Consider the following 17455-nt stretch of genomic DNA (forward strand, 5'->3'; position numbering starts at 1 on the left):
TAGGTCAGAATGCTTTGTGAGTATTATGTGTCTATGTATGTGTGAAAGGGAGACAGGTTTAGTGAAAGGGAATGAATGCTATATTATCATGATAAAATTTTTACTATTATAAAGAATACAAAAACAGTGAAATCATAGGTCCCATTTTTCTTAGTACAATCTTTATTTGCTAACAGATGCAAAGCAGTTTTATTGCCCATTAAGAGATAATTAATAGAAAACAGAGGACTTGGAATTGTCATTTTACAGATCTAATAATTTATGGAACATAGCCAGAACAAACAAAATACCCTTAATTCTCTAAGCATGTAGTGTCCCCATTCTTCTATTTTCCCCATTTCTCAAACAAAAACAGAAATGAGTTGAGCCTTTGAATAGCGCTGTGTTCTGGTATTAGGATACGTACTTCAAGTACTGTATGCTCTCTCCCTGCAACCATCACTCTCTTCCCTGAATGAAGAATCTATATCTGATTAATCTACTTCTCCTTCCAGGCTTACTGCGATGGTGTAACTGAATAATAAAGTAAAGTTCAGTAATACTAAGTATCTCATTATAGACTATCAATGTGACTTCACTGCTGAAGCAAAACCTAAAGCTAAGTGGTATACTGTCCAAACCAAGGGAAATAATTGTACTATGCTTGTATTAGATAGCAGAACACTGTGTTTTATTCCAATTATATACAGATACACCCCTAACTTTAGGAGAAGCCCAAGGTGCTGACTGTTGTAAATGTCTCACTCTTCTGTGCTTTCTGTCCACATTAAACTTTAGTGAGGATGATCGTGCTTTTGCATGACTCTAACTCCCTGATTTTCTGACCAAACTAGACCATAGTCAAACCCCAGACTCATGTGATTGGTTCAGGGTCATATGGAAACTGAGCAGAGAGATATAATATCTTCCTGAGAGCTCTAGGGAGATGCTAGGAGTTATGCTTCTGAAAATCTTCAAAGAGGAATGAAACCAATCAAAAGAATGTTCTGACAGTGTTGAAGTCATCCCTAAGGATCAGGGGCATCCCTGCTCTGCCCATGGTTTTACTAGTACTTGATAAATCTAGTATCCTTATAAGAAATTCTACCCTTTGCCTAAGATAGTTTGATCTGGATTTCTGTCCCCACAGTCAAAGTCCTGACTAATAAATAAACATAAGTCTATATGATAGAATGGCAAAAGAGCAAGTTAATAGAAAAAAAACACCCTAAAACCAAAATAAAACACAACAATTAAGATGAAAGGTATAAAGAAAAGCAAAACAAGTGAAAAAAACATTTAAGTTTTCTTTTTAAAGAAACTTAGATTGAGACCTTCAATCTAATCTGTTTTTAAAAAGAAAACTTAGATTAAAGGTCTCAATCTAATCTGTTTTTAAAAAGAAAACTTAAATGTTTTTATTCACAAAAGACATATATTGATTCCTACTATCATAAATGCCAAGATTATACTAATAGATTAAATACTCAATTTGGCAAACTCATGGGCAACATTTTTTATTAGAAGAGTTTTATCCTGGGATTTATCCAAAAAGAAGTCGAGAAATATTGTAATACACATTTTAAAGTAATTAGAAAGCCGACTGCTTGAAAGTAGCATCTCAGATTTGAGAGAGTTCTCCATTACTCAAGTGGTACATGAAAGAAATTTAAATTAAAATCTTTACATAGTATTGGATGCCTAAAAGTCTAATACATCTGGAATATAACTTTTTCAGGGTTTCCTGTAATAAAGTGCCCTGATTTTCTACCTTGAAGTGTTATTTTATTTATTTATTTAAAATATTTTAATGTTTATTCATTTTGGAGAGAGAGAGAGAGAGAGAGAGAGACAGAGTGCAAGCGGGGAAGGGACAGAGAGAGAGGGAGACATGGAATCTGAAGCAGGCTCCAGGCTCTGAGCTGTCAGCACAGAACCTGTCCCAGGGCTCGAACCCACAAACTGTGAGATCATGACCCGAGCCAAAGTCAGATGCTTAACCGACTGAGCCGCCCAGGCGCCCCTTGAAGTGTTGTGTTAGAATAAGGAGTGAGGTTCTTCACAATCCTCTACTACCTTCTTCTAGGTAAAGATGATAATACAAGTGAGGGGGTCTGGGTGGCTCAGTCGGTTAAGCCTCCGAGTTCAGCTCAGGTCATGATCTTGCTGTTCATGAGTTGAAGCCCGGCGTTGGGCTCTGTGCTGACAGCTCGGAGCCTGGAGCCTGCTTCAGATTCTGTGTCTCCCTCCCTCTGCCCCTCCCCTGCTCATGCTCTAAGTCTCTCTCCCAAACTAAATAAATAAACATTAAAAAAAAAAAAAAAGATGATAATACAAGTGAAAGGTAAGTAGAACAATTGCAGAGAGGAAAATCATACCTGTTTTATTAAATGTGACCTCAAGTGTTTATATTTTTGTTTCATAAATATTTATTGAGTATGTAACTAAGTGCTTGGCATGGTTCTAAAGTGCTGGCAATACAACTGTCAATAAAACTGATAAAGACCCTACCACCTTGCAGCTAACATTCTTGGGAATGAATGACAATAAGCAAATGGTGGGAAATGCTAAGAAAAAGTAAATACTTCAGAGTAAGCCAAGATAGTGACCAGGAGAGGGAGGTTATTTTATGTAGGGTGGTCAGGGTAGGACTTTCGGTTAAAGCAAAATTGGAACAAAGATCCCCCAAGAAAGCCAGCCAGCTAGATAACTGGAGGAAAAGAATTCTAAGCAGAAGAAAGACAAATACAAACAAGCTCTGAGGCAGATTGTTCTTTGCACATTCTACGTAAGTGGGGGACCTGAATGAATGGCTGGAATGGGGAGAAAAAGATATGAGGTCTGAGAAACAGCCAGGGTCATACCACAGGCCTTTGTAGGCCATGGGAAGGGTTCTGGAGTTTATTCTCAATAGTTAAGAATTTACAAAAAAAGATTTCTGTCTTTGGCATCCCCCCCACACTTTTTTTTTTTTTTTTTAGCTTTTATCATGACAATTTTCAAATATGCACAAAAGTAGGGAGGAGAACATATACACCTCCTTGTACCCATTACCCTACTTAAAAAAGTTACCATTTTCCCAAGCAGGCTGTGTATTGTCAGTGCGGGAGCCCGGCCTGGGTTCAGGCTCATGAGCTGTGAGATCATGACCTGAGCAGAAATCAAGAGTTGGACACTAACCAACTGAGTCATCCAGGCGCACCCCAACTTGCAACACCCCCTACTTCCTCTTTAGTCCTCTTTTAGTCTGTAACAGCCCTCCTTGCTGTACCATCACCTCTTCCCATGCCACTCATGTATTGGAGAAATTGTGTCATTTGTCCTGTAGAATTTCTCAATTTCTAGGTTTGGCTGATTGTTCTTCTCTTGGTGCTGCTTGCTTCCTCTATCCTCTGTATTTCCTGTGTACTGATAATTTGATTTAAATTGAGTGCAATTTTTTAAGGCAAGAACTCTTCAAATATGGCACTTGCTGTTGAACTAAATTATGAGGAACTTTATTTTTGTCTGCCTCACTTTTACTGATGCTAAGATGATCTGTAGGTTCAGGTATTGTCAGCCTAATTCACTATAAAGTTTCAAACCAACCTAGAAAAGGGGTGACTGGTGTTTTTAGATGCCTTACGCTTAACATCCATACATAGTTAAGAGTCTGGATGAGAATTCTCTATTCAAATTCCAAGTCTAGCACATTAAGATAAATACCAGTCCCCAAACCCCTTATACTTTTTCTATAATTAACCCTGGGCCTACTTCTCAATTCCAGATCACTAAGAACACCATTCTTTTCTTCCTGGCTTCAAACCCAGGAAATTAATCTTTGTTTTCTTTTCCTATCCTAAGGAAGGTTTGCTGTGAACAAAGATACAATGCCAGTGATTTTTCCTCCCATATATATGCTTCATGCTATTACTAATACATACACAAGCCTATTGTGTTTAAGGAGTTTACTACCAATCACTGTGGAGAAATAGAAGTATAGCTTATTCTTGGGGAAAAAGGAAGAATGAGCTATTTCTCAAAAAGTTGGAAATGCAGAAAACAAAAATTAAAACTATAAAAGCAACACACAATGTATCTGTTACCTTGACAAGCTAAATTACCTTAAAGAAAAAGAATAGCTCCTGGGTAAAGGAAAGAGAAGTAGTTAATATCTAAAAGAAGAATGTGTTAAAGTGGAGGAAATGGAAGGGCAGAAAACAGGGAAGTAAATGTTGGCAGAGTTCAGCCAAAGCCCATCTGCAGAACAGTCCCTGGTTCAAGGAACTGAGCTATCTGGACCCAGTGGTAGGTAGTGCTCCATGGTGATGGGTTATTTGAATTGTATAACTTTTTCTGAATTTATGCTAAGAACCTCCACCCTATTATTTACTCATAGTGAAAGAATGTGCTTAACTGAAGCTACAAGTACTATACATTTTCTGGACAGTTATATTTTACATTTTTAATTACCAAATACGCCTTCTGTTTTTCTATATTTGACCCAATAAAGCTGAGGGCAAGAGCCTGGGACAAAGGGAAATCACTGATGTGACTGTTCAAACAAAATTACTAGGTGTTAGGGGCTCCTGGATGGCTCAGTCAGCTAAGTGTCTTGCTGTTGGTTTTAGCTCAGGTTGTGATCTCACAGTGAGTTGGAGCCCCACTTTGGGCTCTGCACTGACGGTGCGGAGCCTGGTTGGAATTCTCTGTCTCTCCCTCTCTCTCTCCTCTCTGCCCCTCCCACGTCTCTCTCACTCAAAATAAACGTAAAAACAAATTACTATGTGTTAATGGAAAAACAAAACTAGCCACAGAAAAATCACAGGACTTGTCATCTTCAGGTCTCCCAAGTCCTGTGCAGGAATATTTCATTACAGTACACAGGTCCTAGTTGAGAATATTTTCTTCAAGAATGAAGTTCTAGTTGTATATAAGAGGCACCATTAAAAAAGAACAGTGGAAAATGAGATACAAAGAAACAGGATCAGTCTAAAACCAGAAATTTGATACCAACCAATTAAACTACATTTCCAACAACCTTAGATGAAAGTTAAATCTTAGAAAGAAAAATAAGAAACAAAATGATTGAAAGTAGCAATGTCTATTGCAAAGGCCTGGCTCTTTTTTTTTCAAGTTTATTTTTATTTATTTTTGAGAAAGATACAGAGAGCAAGCGGGGGAGGGGCACAGAGAGGAGACAGAATCCCAAGCAGGCTCCACACTGATGGTGCAGAGCCTGATGTGAGGCTTGAACTCATGAACTATGATATCATGACCTGAGCCAAAATCAAGAGTTGGATGCTTAACCAACTGAGCCACCCAAACGTCCCACAAAGGCCTGGCTCTTGATTACTATCACTTGGCTTAAAGAAATAACGTTTTGCTTTCTTCGATTTGAAAAAAAAAATACTGACTTGAAAATTCCTAGTATGCATAATGTTACAAAAAAAAAAAAAAAAAAACAAAGTATAACAAGCTATTACCGTAATGGAGAGCAAAGAGAGACATTTATTGTCTATAATGGGCCAGGTATTATTATGCATGTATGGACTTTGTTGTTGTTTTTTTATGAACTTAGTTTTTATATGTATTTTTATATACATTTCCTTTCCACAACAATCCTATGAAGTACTGTAATCTTAGAGACAGGCACTGTTCAACATGATAGCCACTAGCCTATGTGTGGCTGTCAAGCACTTAACATGTGGCTAGTCTGAAGTGAGAACTCAGTCTGAATATTTCAAATAGACACTGGATTTTGAAGACTGAATACCAAACAACAACAACAAAATAAAATGATCTAACTCCAATAACTAAGCTCTTTCAACATATATTCATGATCAAACATAGATAAATATCTTTTAGATCTTCCTCAATTCCTCTTCCAAGTTAAACTGATTACAGTTCTGCAGTTGAAAACACTGATGTGCATATTCCAATACTCTGTGTATGGCTTAGAATCTAAAAGTATGCTGATTTTATATGTAATGCTGCTTTGCAATATAGGCTTTTAGTACACTTTTAGAAGAAACAAATGTTTGTATTATTCATAATGCATTTGTTTTATTATTCATAAAAAGTTCACTAAGTATTAGGGGTTATTTAAAATTAAAAGACATTTAAATCTGACATTTAAAATGAAAAGAAAATGTGGTCACTTTCATTAACTTCTTAAGAATCTAAAAATAAAGAAGAGCCATCCTACTTTTATAGACCTATTGTTAGTATGTAAGTGGGTCATGTACAAAGTTCCCTAAATTTCACTAAAAATTTTTTAAGTAAATCAGAACAATTTAAGATTTTTCATTATGCAAACATAACTGCTTAAAAATAAAAACAGGAAGCTAAAAACCATATTCTCTGCTTTCATATTTGTAACATTTGACTAAAGTTTTGAATCTCAAATTCATTTCATTGATAATGATAACAAAACTCTAAGAGAAAACTCCCAAGCTCGTAAGACCAGAGATTCTCAAAGTAGTGAACGTTGGAGGTTATCAGAGAAACCAACATGCAAAAATGGCAACAGTAAATCTAGGAAGGCATCCATTCCCCACCCTAGGGCAACAATCAATTAAAAAGTTATTATTACTGACAGGAAACTGATGTACACCTCTGATAACTGAAATAAGAAAGAGAAAAAAGTATGTGTCTATGATCTAGACGCAATACGTAAAAACATCTCTAATAATACATATTTAATGCTAACAGCTCTGTTTTAGTAAATCTGTCATTCTCTACTTTGGCATGTAACAATCACCTTGTTAAAAAGTGGAGATTATTGGGGCACCTGGGTGGCTCAGTCGGTTGAGCATCCGACTTCGGCTCAGGTCATGACCTCACGGTCCGTTAGTTCGTGCCCCGCGTCAGGCTCTGTGCTGACAGCTCAGAGCCTGGAGCCTGTTTCAGATTCTGTGTCTCCCTCTCTCTCTGACCCTCCCCTGTTCATGCTCTGTCTCTCTCTGTCTCAAAAAAATAAATAAACGTTAAAAAATTTTTTAAAAAAAAGTGGAGATTACTGAGCTCTGTCTCTGATTTACAGAGCTGGATATTATATTCTGTTCTACTCATCTATTTGTCTAGCCTTATACCAGTATAGCAGGGTTTTGATTATTAGAACATAAGGCAAGTCAGCTTCCTCAAAATTTGTAGGCCAGATTTGGTTTCTTGTGCTTTCATAAAAATTATTGGAACAGCTTGTGAAGTTCAGTGCAACTGGTGGAACTGCATTCAATTCATATCTTTCTATCCATAAACATGGCACTATCCTTCATTTATTTCAGACTTTTGTTTTTAAATGTTTTGTTCTTACACATCTATTATTGATTTATTTCTAATTTCTTATACTTTTCATTGCTAACATGGAAAAATTTTTAAAAAATGTGTATTTGTTTATTTTGAGAGAGAGAGAGAGAGAGAGAGAGAGAGAGAGAGGATGAGTGGGGGAGGGGCAGAAAGAGAGGGAGAGAGAGAATCCCAAGCAGACTGCACTGTCAGCAAAGAGCCTGACATGAGGCTTGATCTCATGAACCATGAGATCATGGCCTAAGCTGAAACCAAGAGTCAGACACTTAACCAACTGAGTCATCCAGGTGCTCCAGAAAGTAATTTTTAAAACATGCATTATCTGTTTCTGGAATACAGGAATACAATAAAGTCTTAGTATAAATATTAGACAGCATTTCATATTAATAAATTGGGAAAAATATCTGACAATACCAAATGTTAGGAAGTGGAACAATGAAAATCTACTGTTGGTACAAGTATAACCTGGTAAAATTGCTTTGAAAAGTCTGACATTCTGTAATAAATCTGAAGATGTGCATGACCTATATCACCCATTCCATTCCTAGGTATATGTACTTAAAGAATCTCTTATACACATGTACAAAGAGTTATTTGTAAGAATGTTAACTGAAGTAGTTTGTAATACCATAAAAACCTCAAAATAATCTAAATGCTCACCAACAGGAGAATGGATAAATTAATTATAGCCTACTGATACAATGACACACCACTACACAGGAGCCTGAATGAATGAACCAGAGCCACATGTACGAAAATGGATATTTTGAATAAATATTCCAGGTAAGAATCAATACCCTAAAGCAAAGACTTAATCAATCAATGTTTACTGTATTCAGAGTGACAACAGGGGAATAAAAACATCACTCTTTCTTTCAAGTGGGAGGAGTAAACTTAGACCCATATAAGAAGTTGCTCCTGCAAGTTTCAGGAACCATGTGATTACTAGAGAAATGAGTGGAGATAAATGCATAGAGAATAAGTGCATGCATGAATAATGTTTGCAATTAAAGTTGGATCTAGGTAAGAAATGATGACAGATTGTACTAAAGTGGAGTCAGTGAGTGAAATGGATAGGTTAAAGAGGTATTTAGAAAATAAAACTGGAAAATGAGATGATGGGGAGGAGAGTCCGATAATCCCAATGGGGTTGTAATAGCAAAGAAACAGGAGTCAAGAATGAAGTGTACAAGGGGAGAAAAATAAATGTGGCCAATCCAAGTCCTAAGACTTAAATGCCAGAGGTGACAAGGATAATAAACTAAGTGATGTGAGAAGCTGAAAGAAACCTATAGGAATACACCAGTATCACATAATACAAAGCTGAGCTGTAAAGAAAATGGTTAAAGTCATATCATGTGTGCACTTAATTTCATGAATTCAGCCATATGCCCTGGAGGGAAAGGGGAGATTAGAAATAATGTAGGCAACAATTCCACTATTCTAGTCAAGAGCATATATATTCAAGTGTATTATGGTGAAAGCTGAGCTGCTGAAACAAAGAGTCTCCAAAAACAATGAGTGAAAGAAAACAGAAGTCTATTTTCCCTTTGTTAACAGTCTAGAGCTCCCCAAAGTCATCCAAGGACATTCATTTATACATAAGCCTTATGTCCCTATGTCTCTAAACAAAGTAAAGTTTCTGTATGTCCATTCTACTACCGCTGAAGATGTGAAAGTGGACTCAAACATATAAATGATATTAAAGAAGTAGAAAAAATAGGCTATCATACTCTAAATGAAGGTGAAGTAAAAATTTTTGGAAGAGTTTAAAAGTAATGTTACACAAGTGAAAATTCTTGCATATATATATTCTTGCATATTTATCAATTTTATCAAGGCAGATATCAAGATAATTTTTTATTAAGGATAAAATCGGCTCATCAAGAATAGGCTGAAAATGCAGTTTTTTATGCTTCTGCATGTTATTTTGCATAGCAGATACCCTTTTCACCAAAGTGACTTAAGTAAAAGATAACTGAAAATTTTTCATAAATCCTACATTTGTACTGTTCCTTTTCTTCATATCCTGATGTCTAACATCTGTTAAAGTAAAATAGGAAAGTCTTTCCCTAGATCTTCTGTTTGACATTATAAATAATGAAGAACCATGGTAAATTGTTACAAAGTCTATTAAAAATTAAAAGCTTCCCAAGACTTTTTTTTAATGAACAAAAGACTGGAAAGGTTACAAATCAGATGCCCCACAAAAGCTGTTACAATCAAGATGATAGACACATCATTTTTCAATTATTATCAAGTATTTCTTTTTTTTTTTAATTTTTTTTAAACATTTTTATTTATTTTTGAGACAGAGAGAGACAGAGCATGAACGGGGGAGGGGCAGAGAGAGAAGGAGACACAGAATCGGAAGCAGGCTCCAGGCTCTGAGCCATCAGCCCAGAGCCCGACGCGGGACTCGAACTCATGGACCGTGAGATCGTGACCTGAGCTGAAGTCGGACGCTCAACCGACTGAGCCACCCAGGCACCCCTATTATCAAGTATTTCAATGGAAGTTTAATAATTCAAATCTCAAAGCATGATCCATCAGTAGATTTTCCAGGTTGGGACAGCATCGACATAGATGATAATAACAAATAATAATAACACTTATTGTTTAATAAGCCCCTCCTGAATGAAGGCAAATTTAGGAAAAATGAATGTGTAGAAAATTTATTTCTCAAAGAGAAAGACAACTCTTTCTGCTAAACATGGGTTAAAAAGAGTCATTGCCTTAAAAAATTTTTCATTCCAATATAGTTAACATACAGTGTTATATTAGTTTCGGGTGTACCATATAATGACTCAACAGTTCCATACATCACCTAGTGCTCATCAGGACAAGTACACTCCTGAATCCCCATCACCTATTTCACCCATCCCCCTCATCCACCTTCCCTCTTGTAACCACAAGCTCGTTCTCTGTAGTGGAGTCTAGATGCTTCTTGCTTTATCTTTTCTTTTTTTGTGTGTGTGCTCATTTGTTTCCTAAATTCCACATATGAGTGAAATCCTATTTGTCTTTCTGACTGACTTGTTGCACTTCACATTATACTAACTCCATACATGTTTTTGCAAATAGAAATATTTCATTTCTTCATATAGTTGAATAATATTGCATATAGATGAATGGATAGATGTCCATTCATCTATCAATGGACAGTGGGTTGCTTCCACGATTTGGCTATTGTAAATGAAAATAGGGATCCATGTATCCCTTTGAATTAGTGTTTTTGTATTTTTTGAGTAGGTACCTAGTAGTGTGATTACTGGATTGTAGGGCAGTTCTATTTTTTAACTTTTTGAGGAACCTCCAAACTGCTTTCCATAGTGGCTGCACCAGTTTGCATTCCCACCAGCAGTGCACAAGTGTTCCTTTTCTCTATATTCTCACCAACACCTGTTGTTTCTTGTGTTGTTGATTTTAGCCATTCTAACAGGTGTGAGGTGATATCTCATCGTAATTTTGATTTGCATTTCCCTCATGAGTGATGATGAGCATCATTTCATGTTGTCTGTTGGCCATCTGGATGTTTTCTTTGGCAAAATGCCTGTTCATGTCTTCTGCCCATTTTTAACTGGATTATATTTTTCGGTGTTGAGTCTTATAAGTTCCTCATATATTTTGGATATAGCCTTTTTTTGGATATATCAGTTGTAAATATCTTCTCCCATTTTGTAGGTTGCCATTTAGTTTTGATGATTGTTTCCTTTGTTGTGCAGAAGCCTTTTATTTTTATGTAGTCCCAATGGTTTATTTTTGTTTTTATTTTCCTTGCTTTTGGAGACATACCTAGAAAGAAGTTGCAATGGCAGATGCCGGAGAAATTACTGTGATCTCTACTAGGATTTTTGACTTCAGGTTTCACATTTAGGTCTTTAATCCATTTTGAATTTATCTTTTGTGTATGGTGCAAGAAAGTGGTCCAGTTTTCCCAACACCATTTGTTGAAGAGATTGTCTTTTTCCCTTCAGATAATCTTTTTTTTTTTTTTTAATTTTTTTTTCAACGTTTATTTATTTTTGGGACAGAGACAGAGCATGAACGGGGGAGGGGCAGAGAGAGGGAGACACAGAATCGGAAACAGGCCCCAGGCTCTGAGCCATCAGCCCAGAGCCCAACGCGGGGCTCGAACTCACGGACCGCGAGATCGTGACCTGGCCGAAGTCGGACGCTTAACCGACTGCGCCACCCAGGCGCCCCTCCCTTCAGATATTCTTTGCTGCTTTGTTGAAGATTAATTAACCATATACTTGTGGGCTCATATCTGGGTTTTCTATTCTGTTCCAATGATCTATGTGTCTATTTTTGTGTTAGTACCATACTGTTTTGATTACTACAGCTTTGTAACCTGAAGCCTGGAATTGTGATACAGTTTTGCTTTTCTTTTTCAAGATTGTTTTGGCTATTTGGGGTCTTTTGTGGTTCCATACAAATTTTAGGATGGTTTCTTCTAGTTCTATGAAAAATGCTGTTGGTATTTTGATAGGAATTGCATGAAATGTGCACATTGCTTCTGACATTTTAACAATAGACATTTCAACAATATTTGTTAATAATATTTGTTCTTCTAATCCATAAACATGAAATGTCTTTCCATTTTTTAAAGTCTTCTTGAATTTCTTTCATAAATGTTTTGTAGTTTTCAGAGTGTAGGTCTTTCACCTCTTTGGTTAAGTTTATTCCTAGGTATTTTATTATTTTTGGTGCAATTGTAAATGGGATTGTTTCTTTAATTTCTCTTTCTACTGCTTCATTAGTATATAGAAATGCAACCAATTTCTGTATATTGATTTCATATCCTAACACTTTACTGAATTCATTTATTAGTCCTAGTATTTTTTTTTTTTTTGGTGGAGTCTTTTAGAGTTTTCTATATACAGTGTCATGTCATCTGCAAATAGTGAAAGTTTTGCTTTTTCCTTACGAATTTGGATGCCTTTTATTTCTTTTTGTTTTCTGATTGCTGTGGCTAGGACTTCCAGTACTATGTTGAACAAAAATGGTGAGAGTGGACATCCTTGTTTTGTTCTCGGTATTAGGGGGAAAAGCTCTCAGTTTTTCCCCATTGAGTATGATGTTCGCTGTGGGTTTTTCGTATAAGGCCTTTATGAGGTATATTCCTTCTAAATCTACTTTGATAAGGGTTTTTATCATGAATATGTTGTCAAATGCATTTCTGCTTCTATTGAAAAGACCACACAGTTTTTATCCTTTCTCTTATTGATGTGATATATCACATTGATTTGTGAATGCTGAACCACCCTTGTAACCCATGAATAAATCCCACTTAATCATGGTGAATAATTTTTTAAAATTTATTGTTGGGGGCACCTGGGTGGCGCAGTCGGTTAAGCGTCCGACTTCAGCCAGGTCACGATCTCGCGGTCTGTGAGTTCGAGCCCCGCGTCAGGCTCTGGGCTGATGGCTCGGAGCCTGGAGCCTGTTTCCGATTCTGTGTCTTCCTCTCTCTCTGCCCCTCCCCGTTCATGCTCTGTCTCTCTCTGTCCCAAAAATAAAATTAAAAACGTTGAAAAAAAATTAAAAAAAATAAAAATAAAATTTATTGTTGAATTCAGTTTTCTAGCATTTTTTAAAGGGCTTTGTTGGGGCGCCTGGGTGGCGCAGTCGGTTAAGCGTCCGACTTCAGCCAGGTCACGATCTCACGGTCCGGGAGTTCGAGCCCCGCGTCGGGCTCTGGGCTGACAGCTCAGAGCCTGGAGCCTGTTTCGGATTCTGTGTCTCCCTCTCTCTCTGCCCCTCCCCCGTTCATGCTCTGTCTCTCTCTGTCCCAAAAATAAATAAATGTTGAAAAAAAAATTAAAAAAAAAAAAGGGCTTTGTGTCTATGATCATCAAGGAAATTGGCCCATAGTTCTCTTTTTTTTTAGTGGTGTCTTTATCTGGTTTTACTATCAGGTTAATGTTGTCCTCATAGAATGAATCTGGAAGTTTTCCTTCCTCTTCTATATTTTGAACTAGTTGGGAGAACAGGGATTAACTCTTCTTTAAATGTTTGGTAGGGGGTACCTGGGTGGCTCAGTGGGTTAAGCATTTGACTCTTGATTTTGGTTCAGGTTTGTGAGATCCAGCCCTGAGTTGGGCTCTGCACTGAGAGTGTGAAAACTGCTTGGGATTCTCTGCCTCTCTATCAAAAATAAACATTAAAAAAAAAGGTAGGATTCCCGTGTGAAGCCATCTCGTCCTGGGCTTTTGTTTATTGGGAGGTTTTTTGTTTTTAATCACTGATTAATTTCTTTACTGGTAATCAGTCTGTTCAAATTTTCTATTTCTTCCCGCTTCAGTTTTGATAGGTTATACGTTTCTAGAAATTATCTATTTCTTCTAATTGTCCAATTTGTTGGCATATAATTTTTCACAATAGTCTCTTACAATAGTATTTCTGTGGTATTTGTTAGGTGTTATATCCTCTCTCATTTGTGATTTTGAGTCCTTTCTCTTTTTTTCTTCATGAGTCTTGCTAGAGGTCTATCAATTTTGTTGATTCTTTTCAAACAGCTCCTGGTTTCACTGATCTGTTCTATTGTTTTGTTTAGTGTCCATATCATTTATTTCCTCTCAAATCTTTATTTCTTTCCTTGTGCTGGCTTTGTGTATTGTGTATTGTTCTTTTTCTAATTCCTTTAAGTGTAAGGTTGAGATTTTTCTTGCTTCTTGAGGTGAGCCTCTATTGCTATAACTTTCCTTCTTAGAACCACTTTTGTTGGGGTGCCTGGGTGGCTCAGTGAATTGATCGTCCAACTCTGGATTTTGGTTCAGGTCATGATCCCAGGATTGTGGGATCAAGACCCACGTTGGGCTCCACATTGAGTGTGGAGCTTGCTTGGGATTCTCTCCCCTGAACAAGCTCTCTCTTATATAAAAATATATAAAAATAAATATAAAATAAAAATATTATTATATTTTATATTTTATATACAATTTATTTTATAAATAAATTTGCTTCACTCATTCACTGTTTAGTAGCATGTTATTTAGTAGCATGTTATTTAGTAGCATGTTATTTAGTAGCATGTTATAAATTTTATTGCTTCACTCATTCACTGTTTAGTAGCATGTTATTTCACCTGTATGCATTTGTGGTCTTTCCAGATTTTTTCTTGTGGTTGATTTCTAGCTTCATAGCATTGTGGTAACAAAAGATGCATTATATGAGGGTCACTGCCCTTTAAGAGGGGACTGAGGAAACTAATAACTAGAAGGAGCATTATTGGTCTTTTGGTTCTTTCTCATCCTCTGCAATCTGTATACAGCATGTCAAATTGCTGACCACCTTCTTCTTCAGTAACTGTTGCTACTTATGTATCTATGATATTGAATTTTCTAATTATAATTGAACCTCCCTGGGTTACTGAATGATAGACATAGCTTTGTAGTTAAAACACAAAAGTGAATAAAAACTTACCCATGTACCCAAGAGGTTTAGGGTCTAACAGGGTAGATGCACAGGTAAATTAACAACTGCCATGCTTTGAGAGGGATATGTTCAGATGAGGGGCATCAAAAATCAGCTGGAGGAGGGATCAGCCAGGCCCCAAGTAGTGAAAAAGAGCGTTTCAGAGAGTAGCAGTTACCAAAGGCAAGGGGGAATGAAAGAGCAAGATATATTTAAGAAACATACTCATTAATTCTGTCAACAGGTATTTAATGCCTGTATACCTTCTATCCAAGGCATAGAACTTGGAGCTAAACAGTCAATGGTCAGCAAAAACAGACATGGACTCCTTCCTTTACACTGAAAGCAGAAAACAGGTATTAACCAAATAATCACACTATTTCAGGTATAATAAAAACCTGAAGAAGTGCTCAGAAGAAAAGGATGATGATTCCATGATGGTGTGAAGACTTATCCACTGAGGGTAGGAAGTGGTTTGGGAAGACCTCTTTGGGGAGAATCCTCAAGCTGGCGTCTAAAAGATGACTGAGTAGGAGCTACCTAAGTAAAAAGGGAAGAAATGGATGCAACGAAGTATATGACACAGATGAGTACCACCTCCCCCCAAAAGCCTTGAAGTAATAATGCAAAGCCTTGAAATCTACATTAAAGATCTCAATGTTTATCCTAAAAGTATGATAAGCCACTGAAGAATTTTAAGCGGTGTTTATTCACAGATTTGCGTTTATTGTTACTTTGACTCCAAAATATAGGAGCTACTGAAAAGGATCAGGAATAGATGTGGGTAGACCTGCTGGCAGTCTACCCACTCAGTTAACAAATATTTACTGGGTGCCTAATATGGGGCAAGCACTGTTTGTATACTGGATGTATAGGAATAAACAAATCAAAGCCCCTGAGTTCATGAAATTTATACTCTGTTAAAGGGGAACGAATACTAGACAGACAGAGTTTACAAAGTCATGAAGTGGTAAGTGCTATGAAGGAATAAAGTAGTGTTAGAAAATGATGAATTAGGAAGAGTGTTGTTTTACCACATGGTACTGAAAATCTAGGCAAGAAATGATGAAAGCTTGGACTAAGGTGGCAGTGGTGAAAGAAATAGGTGGGTTGAAAAACTAGGAGATACAAAAAAATCTGGTTTGGGGGACGGACTAAGAAATGTGAGATGATGGGGGAATAGTGTCATAGATGCTCCTAAGTTAGTGACTTTAAGGAAGGTACAGTAGAAGAATCTAATTCAATTTTTAAGGACTCCAACATTTAATGACAAAGGTGAAGAAAATGAACATTCAGGGGCACCTGGGTGGCTCAGTTAAGCGTCCAACTTTTGATTTCGGCTCAGGTCACAATCTCACAGTCGTGGCATTGAGCCCCACATTGGGCTCCACAGTGAGTATGGATCCTGCTTAAGATTCTCTCTCTCTCTCTCTCTCTCTCTCTCTCTGCCCTTGTCTCCCACTAGTACTCTCTCTCTCTCTCTCTCTCTCTCAAAATACAGAAACATAGGAATAAACAAGAAAATGAACATTCATAGGATATAGGGAAGATAGATCAATTTAAATCCACTACCCAGGGAGGTAGATAGAAAATATGGTATGAAATTACAGGAGTTAAAGGAGGAGCAAACAGCACCAAATGCAGCTAAAAGGTGAAGTACAGCAAAGATTACTAATACCCACTGGATTATGATGGCTGTTTTCATGTTATGGGGCAGAAGGAGGCAACAAAGGCAGCAGTGGCAGGGAAAGTGACCATTTAGCTTGCCTTGAAGACTGAGTGAGAAGTGAGGAAATTGAGATACCAAGACTGGATAATTCTTTAGGTTGTTAAAGGGAAAGAACAGGAAATAGGGTAGTAGCTAGCCAGAGATGTAGGAGTCTAAGTAAGGTTTAGTGTTTCTTTCTCTTTGGTTTTCAGATTAATGAGACATAGGCTCAAAAAGGTATCAGCGAGAGGGTAGAGGTACAAATATCCAGAAGATAGAATGGTCTGTTCTAAGGCAGGGAGGCTGTATTAGTTGGAAAGATGTAAGGGCAATTCAGAAGGTATCATCTACAGAACATGACAACCCATATTTGTAGGGTGATTGAGAGGGAGGAGTTTAATATGATTCTTAGATTCATGGCTTTAAGTGACGATACAGTGTTTACCACTCACGAGGTAGGGCACAAGGTAAAAGAAATGATTGGGGTTTAAAAAATAAAAAATAGAAAATTGAGGAAAAGGCTGTGAGAAGGGAAGAAAGATGAGCTCAGCTTTACAAACTGAATTTGAAGTTATGTTTCATCTCCAAGTGGAAATACCCAGTGGGTAATTACGTATTTCAGAGCTAATACTGAGATGACTGGGCTCATTAGTATGCAGGTAATAGGTAAAGCCATGTGTTTTCATGCCATCACCAAGGAAAAGTACATTAAAGAAGAAAATATATTAAAAAAGAATAGAGTAAGGTTCAGAGCCCTGGGGAGTCTTTAAGGTAAAATACAGAATATTCAGGAAATTCATATCCATTTAAGTCTACTACCGTTCTCCTTCCTAACTCCTGAAATTTCGAAAGAAATGTCCTATACTTGTATATTTTTCTGACAAACATGCAGAAAACCAAACTGAATCTCTCAATGACACTATTGATTACTATTTTAGCGACATGTATTATGATAAAATATTCTCATTAGTATTCTCTATGGTCTTTTTTTTTAAATTAATCAATGTAAAACTGGTAGGATATGTGTTCAACTCTGTGAACGAGTGACGTTTTTGCCAAAGT

At 36.9% G+C, this 17455-nt stretch overlaps 1 protein-coding gene across 2 annotated transcripts in view; it reads right to left on the reverse strand.

Annotated features, from left to right (window-relative positions):
- Positions 1–17455, reverse strand: part of AP1AR (adaptor related protein complex 1 associated regulatory protein) — a 40483-nt gene that overhangs the window by 17249 nt on the left and 5779 nt on the right. The window lies entirely within an intron of this gene.

This window comes from Herpailurus yagouaroundi, unplaced genomic scaffold, assembly GCF_014898765.1.
Source record: "Herpailurus yagouaroundi ecotype Mexico unplaced genomic scaffold, PumYag 28, whole genome shotgun sequence".
Classification (NCBI taxonomy): domain Eukaryota; kingdom Metazoa; phylum Chordata; class Mammalia; order Carnivora; family Felidae; genus Herpailurus; species Herpailurus yagouaroundi.